Genomic DNA, 12,538 nt, shown 5'->3' with positions numbered 1-12,538 from the left:
TAAGCAGGGCTCTGGTATCTGGAAGGGGGACTCCTGGGTCTTATCATACAGGCACTGGAGGGGGCGGGGAGGAGGCAGTGTCTTAGCTTAGTTGAAAAGCATACCAGGCTGATCTCGGTCACTTAAGGGAAATGGCTGAGTCTCCCAAGCACTGTGCTGAAGATGAGTAAACCCTTTCTACCAGAGATAAGATTGGTTCTGCAGTTTAGTTTCAGCTATGGAATGTGGAGATCGGGCACCCTTGTTTCCTACAGCCAACATCACTTTGGGGATCTTGTGTAGGGCAGGGACTGGAGTAAGACAAATGAGACACATAGGTGCAGATTTTAAGGATGCACACACTCTCAGGGGCTGCAATGAGCACCTCTTTAGATTTTCCACTCTAGGTATCTCATACACCTCACTCTGGTCTCGGCCCTGCTCTTGTATTAACTGGATCTGAACACTTCATTATTGGTGATACTATCTTACAATCTAGGTAGGGGTCAGTGTGGCTTGTGAATGACACCAGTAAAAAATGCTTCTTATACTGCCCATGCATCTTTACTTGTCTGACAGTTAAGAAAGAGGTTGATTAAAATTATCTTAGCTTTTTCCATGACTTCTGTCACATGTTCACATATTCTCAAAGACTAAGGATATGCTTGGGGCACCTGGGTGGCCCAGTCAGTTGAGCATCTGACTTCAGCTCAGCTCATGATCTCAAAGCTCATGAGTTCAATCCACATGTTGGGCTCTGTGCTGACAGCTCAGAGCCTGGGGTCTGCTTCGGATTCTGTGTTTTCCTCTCTCTCTGCCCCTCCCCTGCTTGTGCTCTCTCTCTCTCTCTCTCTCTCTCTCTCTCTCTCTCTCTCTCTCAGAAATAAATAAACATTAAAACATTTTTAGGAAAGACTAAGGATGTGCTTAAAAAGTTCTGTTCCACATTAATGAAGAAGCAAAGTTAAACATAACCATCTCTGTGAGCTAGACTACAGTGAATGGTAGTCAATGAAATAAAGTTATGAAATGCTTAATATCTAAAGAGTCTCAAAGTGATTAGGCATTTATTGTTACCAAATTTGCATTTAGGTGCTTCTAAAACATGCAGAAATGTGTCCATCTGACACATCAACAGGAACAAATAAAATCTAAATGATGTATTAGTGAAGCACATTTGTAGAGAATGCCTTCTTTATAATGCAGAGCTCTTCATAGCTGGGTATTTTTATCCTAGTTCTGACTATTAGCTATAATAAGGTTTTACAAAGCTGTACTAAAAATTTATTTATGGTAACAATGTAACTCTACCTTGGTGTTTTTTTTCTTTCTTTGTGAAGCAACTACCAGGAAAATTCTATTTGTATTATCATAGTGTAAACAAGCAAACAAGTTAGTTCAAGGTAGTTCAATTTACAAGTTAGCTTGTAGGTTCTGTTGTTTTAGTATTAAAAGCGCTGCTATGCTGTGGTTATTGGCTTGCCCTAGGAAAACAAAACAAAACAACACATGGATATGTGTCCATAGCTGCCAATGGTTTATAGTGGAAGTGGAGTACACAAGGCTGAGATTAAATTCCGGATGACTAAAGCCTTACTGCTGATGCTGCTGTCATCATAGGTATGGCTGCCACTGCAGTCCAGCCTGGTGGTTTAGGCCTCTTGAAAGAAGGGGTAGGGGCACCTGGGTGGCGAAGTTGAGTGTTCGCCTTTGGCTCGGGTCATGATCTTGTGGTTTGTGAGTTCAAGCCCCACGTTAGGCTCACTGCTGTCAGCCTGTCAACGCAGAGCCCGCTTCAGATCCTCTGTCCCCCTCTCTCTGCCCCTCTCCCACTTGCGCTTTCCCCAAAATAAGTAATAATAAAAAGAGAAGGGGCAGAGGATGGCTTTTGCAGAAGAATATATATAGGGTACAGGGAAAGAGGGAGGAGGCGAAAGAGTATGAAGTCAGGCAGTTAGAACTTGGGAGACTGTGTTGTTCAAATAACTGAAATTATGATCATACCACTGGTACTAATATTTGAACTAATTGTAATTTTTCTTAGAGTCATGTAGATGAAGATAAAATATAACTAGGTGGGGTTCTCCATGAATATCAGCCCGTAACTGGGCTTTTTTTCTATAAGGCACATGGTTTAATTAAAATGTTTAGTTCAACTAAAGAAATTTTTATCTCGGCATTTTCTGTTTGTTTGCTTTTTGTTTACTTTCTTTTTTATGTAATTTCAAGTTTTTATTTAAATTTCACTTAGTAAACATATAAGGTAATATTAGTTTCAGGAGTAGAATTTAGTGGTGATGAACTTAACATGTAACACTCAGTGCTCATCACAACTAGTGCCCTCCTTTATATCTGTCACCCATTTAATCCAACCCCCCACCCACTCTCCTGTCCAGCAACCCTTAGTTTGTTCTCTATAGTTAAGAGTCTGTTTTATGGTTGCCTTTCTCTTTCTCTGACCGCACCCCCCCCCATATTCACCTGTTTCATTTCTTAAATTCCACATGAGTGAAATCATATGCTATTTGTCTTTCTCTGACTGACTTGTTTGGCTTAGCATAATACACTCTAGCTCTAGTTCCATCCACTTTGTTACAAATGGCAAGATTTCATTCTTTTTGATAGCTAATATTATATATATATGCATATATGCACACATACCATGTCTTCTTTCTCCATTCATCAGTCAATGGATACTTGGGCTCTTTGCATAGTTTGGCTGTTGTCGTTAATGCCGCTATAAACATCGGGGTGCATGTACCCCTTTGAATCTGTATTTTTGTATCCCTTGGGTAAATACCTAGTAGTGCAATTGCTGGATTGTAGGTAGTTGTGGCTTTTTTTTTATTTTTTGAGGAACCTCCACACTGTTTTCCACAGTGGCTGGACCAGTTTACATTCCCACCAACAGTACAAGAGGCTTCCTCTTTCTCTGCATCCTCGCCAACACCTCTTGTTTCTTGTGTTTTTGATTTTAGCCATTCTGACAGATATGAGGTGATATCTCATTGTAGTTTTGATTTGTATTTCACTGATGATGAGTGATGTTGAGTACCTTTTCATGTGTCTGTTGGCCATCTGAATGTATTCTTTGGAGAATGTCTGTTCATGTCTTCTACCCATTTTTAATTGGATTATTTGTTTTTTGGGTGTTGAGTTGTAAAAGTTCTTTATATATTTTGGATAGTAACCTTTTATATGATATGTCATTTCCAAATATTTTCTCCCATTCAGTAGGTTGCCTTTTTGTTTTGTTGATGTTCCCTTGCAGTGCGGAAGCTTTTTATTTTGATGTAGTCCCAATAGTTCATTTTTGCTTTTAATTCCCTTGCCTCCAGTGACATGTCTAATAAGAAGTTGCTATGGCTGAGGTCAAAGAGATTGCTGACTGTATTCTCTGCTAGGATTTTGATGGTTTCCTGTCTCATATATAAGTCTTTCACCCATTTTGAATTTATTTGTGTGTATGGTGTAAGAAAGTGGTCCAGTTTCAGCATGTAGCTGTTTAGTTTCCCAGCATCAGTTGTTGAAGAGACTGTATTTTTTCCATTGTATATTCTTTCCTGCTTTGTCAAAGATTAGTTGACCATGTAGTTGTGGGTCCATTTCTGGGTTTTCTATTCTGTCCATTGATCTATGTGTCGGTTTTTGCACCAGTAACATAGTCTTGATGAATACAGCTTTGTAACATGGCTTAAAATCTGCAGTCATGATGTTTCACCTTTGCTTTTCTTTTTCCAGATTGCTTTGGCTGTCTGGGGTCTTTTGTGGTTCCATACAAATTTTAGGATTGTTTGTTCTAGCTCTGTGAAAAACACTGGTAGTATTTTGATACAAATTGCATTAAATGTGTAGATTGCTTTGAGTAGTATAGACATTTTAACACTATTTGTTCTTCCAATCCATAAGCATGGAATGTTTTTCCATTTCTTTGTGTCTTCTTCAGTTTCTTTCCGAAGTGTTCTATAGTTTACAAGGTACAGAACTTTCACTTCTTAGGTTAGGTTTATTCCTAGGTATCCTATGGTTTTGGGTGCAGTTGTAAATGGGATTGATTTTTTAATTTCTCTTTCTACTGCTTCATTATTGGTGTATAGAAATGCAACAGATTTCTGTATATTGATTTTGTATCCTGCGACTTTACTGAATTTGTGTATCAGTTCCAGCAATTTTTTGGTGAAGTCCTTCAGGTTTTCTATAGAGTATCATGTCATCTGGAAATAGTGAAAGTTTGACTCTTCCTTGCTAATTTGTATGCCTTTTATTTCATTTTGTTGTCTGATTGCTGAGGCTAGTTCTTCCAATACTAAGTTAAATAACAGTGGTGGTGAGAATGGACATCCTGTTTTGTTCCTGAATGTAGAGGAAAAGCTCTCAGTTCTTCCCCCACTGAGGATGATATTAATTGTGGGTCTTTAGCATATGTCTTTTATAATATTGAGGTATGTTCCCCTATCCTTATTTTCTTGAGAGCTTTTATCAAGAATGGATGCTGTACTTTCTCTAATGCTTTTTCTGCATCTGTTGGCCTGTTTTTGTTGATTTTGATGGGGTCCTCTGTGCCTCCTGGATTTGGATGTCTGTTTCCTTCCCCAGATTAAGGAAATTTTCAGCTATAATTGTCTCAAATAAACCTGTCCACTTTTTTTCTCTCTTCTTCTGGGACTTCTATGATATAAATATTATTATTCTTTATGGAGTTGCTGAGTTCCTTAGCAACACCATATTTGTGATCTAGTATTTTTCTTTCCCTCTTCTTTTTAGCTTCATTATTTTCCATAATTTTATCTTTGTTTCACTTATTGGTTCCTATGTTTCTTCCATCCTTTTGGTAATTACATTCAGTCAGTTTCAAATCTCAGTTACTGCATTTTTCATTTTGGCATAATGAGGTTTTAGGTATTTATCTTTGTGGTAAGGGACTTCCTGGTATCTTCTATGCCTTTCTCAAGCTCAGCTACCTTACGATTGTTGCTTTAAATTCTGGATCAGTTGGGGCAGCTGAGTGGCTCAGTCAGTTAAGCAACTGACTTCGGCTCAGGTCATTATCTTATGGTCTGTGAGTTTGAGCCATGCATCGGGCTCTGTGCTGATAGCTCGGAGCCTGGAGCCTGCTTTGGATTCTATGTGTCTCCCTCTCTCTCTCACTGCCCCTACCCTGCTCATGCTGTGTCTCTCTCTCTCTCAAAAATGAATAAACATTAAAATAAAATTAAAATAATAAATTCTGGATCAGGCATATTACTTATATCTGTCTTGATTAGCTCCCTGGCTGTGACCTTTTTTGTTCTTTCTTTTGGGATGAATTCCTCTGTCTTGGCATTTTGTCTGGGTCTCTGTCTTCTTCTGTGTGTTAGGAAAACCTGCAATGTTTCCTGCTACTGAGAGTAATGGCTATATTAAGAAGAGAGAATGTACTGTCCAGGGCCTGGTGCTTCAGGAAATGTCCCTGGTGTGTGCTGTGTGCACTCTGCTGCTGTGTTTTGACTGTTCTTTCCCTCAGGTTAGTCATCTGCAGAGTTTCTCTTTTTCTGCACTGGGGAATGTTTGGACCTTGGCCAGAGTGTGGCAAATTTTAACTAGGTGTTCTCTGGTCTGTTTGTTAAAAGAGACGTCATACTATCTCCACTAGAGCTAAAGCTTTGCAGAACTCTATTGTCAGTAGATGTGATGTGTGCAGGTTGGGAGGTGGAGAGGGGGTTTGTGCTCGTCCTCTAGGGGAGGGCCCCACTTCTCTGGTTCTCAGGCACACTTGTCCTAGTAAAGAAGCAACATCAGAGTGCAGGGTGGCGGGGCTTCACGTAAGTGGTTTAAGCCACAGTGCTGCTTGCTGAAGTTAGTTTATGTTGAGGGATGGGGGAGAGAAATGATGCCAGCCCCTTCCTTCATCCCCGGAGAGGGGAGGTCATACCTGCCCCTGTCCGAAAACCCTCCCAAAAGAGTGAACAGTCTTCCCTCCTGTGTTCCAGGTTTCCCTCAGATCCCTGCCTTCACCCTGTGTCCGGGCTGTCTGGTCATGTAGCAGTGCAGTGCACTTTGGGCTCTATCTCAGGCAGGCGAGCTGAGTTTTAAAACTCCATACTTTAGGAACCTGGTTTTGTGGGGGCCTGTGCTGATCCTTTGAGGGAGGCTCTCCCTGCAGTAGGTTTGTTGTTCCAGAACAAGAGGTTTGTTCCAGAAAGGCAGTCGCACCAAAGCTCAAGGGGGTGGATTTGGAGTAAAGCACATTCAGAGATCAGTGTACAGGTTAGCCATCCTCAGCAGATGTCTGTGCACCTGTGCTGAGGGGCAGGGAAGGAAATGGAACCTGCCAGCTCTTTTGTCCTCAGAGAGGCAATGCCACCTCTCCCAGATGCTCTCCAAGAAGAGGGAGCCCTCTCTCCTAGTGCATCCCAGGGGATCCTCAGATCATATCATCTGCCCCTTGGGCTATTTGCCTGCCTTCTCCACAGGAGCATTGCTCTGCCAGCCTCCACACCTGCTACAGCATGGACTTCTAAAACTCCAGTCTTTGGAGTTTAAGCTGGTTGTAAAAATTCGTGAAAATCAACCCCTTTCATTTTCCTAGTCAGTGGCTTTGGGGAAGTGTTTTCCTTGTGCCATCCTCTGTGGGCTTCTCTCTCTCTCTCTCTCTCTCTCTCTCTCTCTCTCTCTCTCTCTCCTATCTGTGACCAGCACTCCTTCTCCTCCACAGCACCCGTTATCTGTTTCTCCCTCAAACTATATCTCTGCACTTCCTACCTTCCACAATGTTGCCTCTTCTCTCTCTCTAGTTGTGCAGTTTGTTCTGTCAGTCTTCAGCTGGATTTCATAGGTATTGAGAATGATTTGATACTTAGCTGTGTTTGAGGGACAAGGCAAGCCTAGGGTTGTTCTACTACTTTGCCATCTTAGCTTGGCGTGAAAATTTCTATCATGAGACTAATAAGACCCCGAACCATTCTTTCATTTATTCAATTCAGGAATTCTTTTATTAACAAATTTTGTTTTTTTTGAAAAACATAAAATATTTCATAAACTTCCTAAGCATAGTAACTTAAATATTATATCCCTTGTGATATATGAAGAAGGTTACATATTAAGGAAAGAACCAGAAAGGAACCAGAAAGGAACTGGTGGGAAAAGGGTGTCCTTACTGAGAACTAAATCCTCCTGAAACCAAATATTTGAAGCTGGGGTAATATTTTATAGCCCTTTATTGGAGTGATAACCCCTGTTTCTGAGCTCTACAGTATCTCTCTCTCTCTCTCTCTCTCTCTCTCTCCTTTTTTACTTTTAATGCTTAGTTATTTCTGATCTTAAAATTATAAATTCCGATTAAAGGTCCTCATCATAAAAGTTTATCTGTTTCTGATTGATAAACTAAACAGAATGCAACAGCATTAACAAAAATCCTATGGCATTTCATTGTTTCTTCTTTCATGTAAATAGGAAATATTCAACACCCCAGGATAAGTAAATTCTAGTCTAAAAATGCGGAATCCTATCTTCCAAATCTGAGATAGTTCTGATTTGCTAATTCACTAGATAGTTCTAATTCATTGAGCAAGTTTCAAGAGCTCTGTGCCTCAGTTTCTTCATCTGCAAAATAAGGATAATAATAAGCACTGTCATTGTAAGATTGTTATGAAGCTCCCTAAAAGGATTACTTTAACTATAACTTGGATTAAAAGAAGAAACATAAACTAACATTGAAACTTTGTTGGATGTGGAATACTCAAAGAGAAGTTATTAATAAACTTTCCAGGAATTAGAGTTTTAAAAGCTCTTCTGTAATTTAGGGCGTAGTTCATCTAAGTTCATCTTGTGTCTAAGGACACAATCCTACATGCCACCTGGTAAGACAAGTTTTAATATCTCCATCTCTACCTATCTCTCTCTCTCTCTCTTGCTCTCTCTCTCTCTCTCTCTCTCTCTCTCTGTATCTCTGAAGCATCAAGCATCATGGAAGCAAAAAACCCAAAAGTGAACATATACAGTTCCCAAATTAATTCATGACTATAGGGTTTTAACTTAACCTCATCATTCTTATAGTCTCAGAATAAAAGTACCAACACTATTATCAACAATATGAGTTATATTTGCCTTTGGGGAATATCTCACTAAATGTGTAGAGTTAAATTACTATGCTTTAAAGTAATTTCAAATACTTTCTCTTGACAGATTTTTAGATAATGCTTTATGCAACTTAAAATTTTTTTATTTCCCCTTTCCTTCCCCCATGGAGGAAGGCAAACCATAAGAGACTCTTAATACAGAGAACAAACTGAGGGTTCATGGGGGGTGGGGGAGAGAGGAAAGTGGGTGATGGGCATTGAGGAGGGCACTAGTTGGGATGAGCACTGGGTTTGTATGGAAGCCAATTTGACAATAAATTATATTTTAAAAATAATAAAATAAATTTTTTTATTAAAAAAATTTTAATATTTATTTCTGAGAGAGAGAGAGACAGAGCATGAGCATGGGAGGGACAGAGAGAGAGAGGGACACACAGACTCCAAAGCAGGCTCCAAGCTCCGAGCTGTCAGCACAGAGCCTGACATGGAGTTCGAACTCACGAACCAGGAGATCATGACCTGAGCCAAAGTCAGAGGCTTAACTGACTGAGCCACTCAGGTGCCCCTAAAATTTTTTTTTATATTTATGTAAAAATTTACATGGTTCCAAAGTAAATACACAAAACAAGTTATATTCAGGGAAGTTTAGCTGCTTCTATTCCTGCTTTTTCCATTTTATTTCCCACCTCACTCTATAGACAATCATTACTTTTTTTATTAAAAAATTAAAGTATAATTTTACAATTTTTAGTGGCCTGTCCTATGAATTTAAATGTGTGTAGTCATATGACCACTTCAATCAAGATACACAAAAGTTCGTTTACTCTAGTGAATTCCCTGCGCTCCATCACCAGCTTGTGGCAACCACTTGTCTATTTTTTGTCCTTCTAGTTTTGCCTTTGTAGAATGTCCCGTAAATGGAGTTGTTCATATAGTCTTTTGAGCCTGCCTTCTTTCACTTAGAAAAGACATTTAAGATTTACTCATGATGTTGTGTGTATCAGTAAAGTGTTTTTTTTTAATTGATGAGTCATATTTCATTGTATGAGTGTAATATAGCATATTTATGTATTCCTAGTTGAGTGAGATTTGGGTTATTTTCAATTTTAGGTGATTACAAATAAAGCTTCTGCAAATATTCACAAAAAGGTTTTTGTGTGAATATAGATTTCATTTCACTTGAGTAAATATTTCATTGTGGTATTTGCTAGGTTATATGGTAATTGTATCTTTAACCTTATAAGAAACCATTTTCCAAAGTGGCTGTAACATTTTATGTTCCTACCAGCAATGTATGAGAGTCCCAGTTGCTCAGCATCCTTGTCAACAATTGGTATTATTTTTTATTTTAGCCATTTATTACTTATTTATAGCCATTTATTGTTTATATTAGCAATTCTAATAAGTATGTGGTAGTATGCCATTGTGGTTTAATTTGCATTTCTTTAATGGATAGTGATGTCCAATATATTTTTCCATATTTTTATGGGTCATCTGTATATCTTTTTCGGTATTGTGCCTATTCTAATCTTTTGTTTATTTTACGTTGGGTTGTATGTGTCTTATTATTGAGTTTTGAGTGGTTTTTTTTTTATATTCTGAATACAAGACCTGTGTCAAATATGTGATTTGCAAATACTTTCTCCCAGTTTAAGATTTACTTTTTCATTCTTAAAAATGTCTTTCAAAGAGTTCAAGGTCTTAATTTTAATTAAGTCCAATTTTCAACTTATTTTTTCTAGAAATGTAATAGTTTGAGATTTTACATTTGTCTTATAATTCATTTTGAGTCAGTTTTTTGTAATGGGCATGAAGTATGAATCAAGCTTCTTCTTTTTTTTTTTTTGCTATGGATATCCAAATGTTCCAGTACCATTTGTTGAAAACTATCTGTATTCTGAATTACCTTTAAAATCTTGTAAAAAATCAATTGTTCATATACATGTGAATCTATTACTGACTCTCAATTTTATTCCATTAATCTAAATATACTTCCTCTGGTACCACCCTGTTCTTTCTTCTTCAGAAACCACTTAGACTGCATCCTCTCACTCTTACTACCCCAAAGGAAGAGAGAAGGACAGTCATCAGTGGCAGAAGACAGTTGCAGAAACTAACACCTAGAGCTGCTCAGGAGTAAACACTACACCTTCTCCTTGTGTCCCACTGTCTTGATTACTGTAGGTCTATAGCAAGACTTGAAGTGGCCTTGCTATAAGATGAGTTCTCTAATTTTATTCTTCTTTATTAAAATCATCTTGGGGTTGCCTGGGTGGCTCAGTCAGTTAAGCATCTAACTTCGGCTCAGGTCATGATGTCACAGTTTCTGAGTTTGAGCCCCGTGTCAGGCTCTGTGCTGACAGCTCAGAGCCTGGAGCCTGCTTCAGATTCTGTGTCTCCCCCTCTCTCTGCCCCTCCCATGTTCATGCTCTGTCTCTCAATAGTAAATAAATGTTTAAAAAAATTTTTACATTGTCTTGGCTATTGTAATTTCTTTGCTTTTCCATATATATTTTAAAACCAACTTGTTGATCTTTATCAAAACCTCTACTGGGATTTTGATTAGAATTGCTTTGAATCTATAGATCCTGAACAAGATTAAGAATTGACGTATTGCCAATATTGAGTCTTCAATTCCATAACCACAGTGTATATTTCCATTGACTTAGGTCTTTTTTACTTATGTCATCAGTATTTTCTGTTTTTCCATATACATAGCTTGTACCTATTTAGCAATTCATACCTTTGAACCTATTTATGCCTAGATATTTTATGGTTTTTGGTGGCATTGTAAATGGTAGTTTTTGGTTGATATTTTACTTTCCAATTGATCATTGCTAGTATATGGAAATATGGTTGATTTTGTAAATTAATCTTGTGTTTTCTGACCTTACTAAACTCACTTATTGGTTCTAGAAATATTTTTGTAGCTACTTCAGGATTTTTTACATAGAAAATTATTTTGTCTGTCTGTGAATGAACAGTTTTATTTCTTTTTCTTGTCTTTTTTTTTTTTTTTTTGAGAGAAACACAGAATGAGCAGGCAAGGGACAGAGAGAAAGAGGGAGAGAGAGAATCCAAAGCAATTTGGGGCTCGAACTTATGAATTGTGAGATCATAACCTAAGCCAAAACCAAGAGCCGGACATTTAACCGACTGAGCCACCCAGGTGCCCCATTTCTTTTTCTTGTCTTATGGCACTGGCTAGAACCTCTAGTATGGTGTTGACTAGGAGTGGTGGGAACACACATCTTTGCCTTGTTCCTAATCTTAGTGGGGGAAACAGTCAGTCATTTACCATTAAATGTGATATTAACTGTAGGAATTTTTGTAGATTTTTTTTTATCAGATTGAGAAAGTTGAAAGTTTGTTGAATGGATATTGAATTTTATCAGATTTTTTCTTTGAGGGGATCATATGGTGTTTCTTTAGACTGTTGTTATCATGAATTACATTTCTAAATGTTAAGCCAGTCTTATATCCCTGGGATAAGTTCTACTTGGTTATGATGTATTACCTTTTAATATGCTTTTAATGCAATTTACTAGTATTTTTTTAAGATTAAAAAAAACTACGTTCATGAGTGCTGCTGGCCTGAAGCTATATTTTCTTTGCAATGTATTTTTTTCCTGATTTTAGTATCAAGGTAATGCTGGCCTCATAATATCAGTTGGGAAGTATTCCTTCCTTTCTGTATTTTGGAAGAGTTTGTATAATATTAATATTATTTCTCCTATTAATGCTATGTAGAATTTGCCAGTGATGTTATCTATGCCTGGAGTTTTCTTTGTTAGACAGTTTAAAAAAACTATTATTTCAATTTCTTTAATATATATAGGACTGTTCAAATTATACATTTCTTCTTGAGTTTTGTCTTTTCTTTTCAAGGAGTTTCGTCCTTTAGGCCTTTGTATTTCCCCCAGGCCTGCACCATGAGGAATGCTTGCTCAGATCTCTTGCCTTGCATCAAATCTTACTTGTGAGCACTGGTGGTTGTGAACTTCCCTTGTATTTATGGCTTCCAGAAGTTCTATACTCTCATTCTAGATCACATTTGCCTTTTAGCAATTCATTGACATTTTAGCTGGATTCTTCATCTAGACTTGAATGGTGTCTGGTGCGGTCTTTTCTTGTTCTTCATTGATTTTCACAAGATACTTGTTCTTTATCCTAGCAACCACCAAAAACAACTTTGCAAAGAAATAGCATCATCAAATGAAATATAGTATGACCTAATGTTGAAATGGAATACCTTGAGTGACTAATTCAAGCCCTGTCCAACAGACGTCATGTATCACCATTTTCCTCAAAAAAGGAAAATATCCTACAATGTCCCTGTGAGTTCACTTTGACACCCTGGGACACCTTGGGAATCCTAGGCCTTGACTATAGTCATATGGACAATTTAAAAATCTATGACCTATAATCACCTCCATTTCCAGGTTAACCTTCTTCAAATTTAACAACCATGTTCTACTTTTTGAACACATTAGTATAGTCAC

General features: G+C 37.9%; 1 pseudogene; it reads right to left on the bottom strand.

Moving 5' to 3' along the window:
• Positions 1-10,064: 10,064 nt before the first annotated feature.
• Positions 10,065-10,247, bottom strand: LOC122482191 (annotated as a pseudogene).
• Positions 10,248-12,538: the final 2,291 nt, after the last annotated feature.

This window comes from Prionailurus bengalensis, chromosome C1 (genome assembly GCF_016509475.1).
Source record: "Prionailurus bengalensis isolate Pbe53 chromosome C1, Fcat_Pben_1.1_paternal_pri, whole genome shotgun sequence".
Lineage (NCBI taxonomy): Eukaryota > Metazoa > Chordata > Mammalia > Carnivora > Felidae > Prionailurus > Prionailurus bengalensis.
Note: the sequence above shows the minus strand (reverse complement) of the source record. Positions and strands in the feature narration are given on the sequence as shown.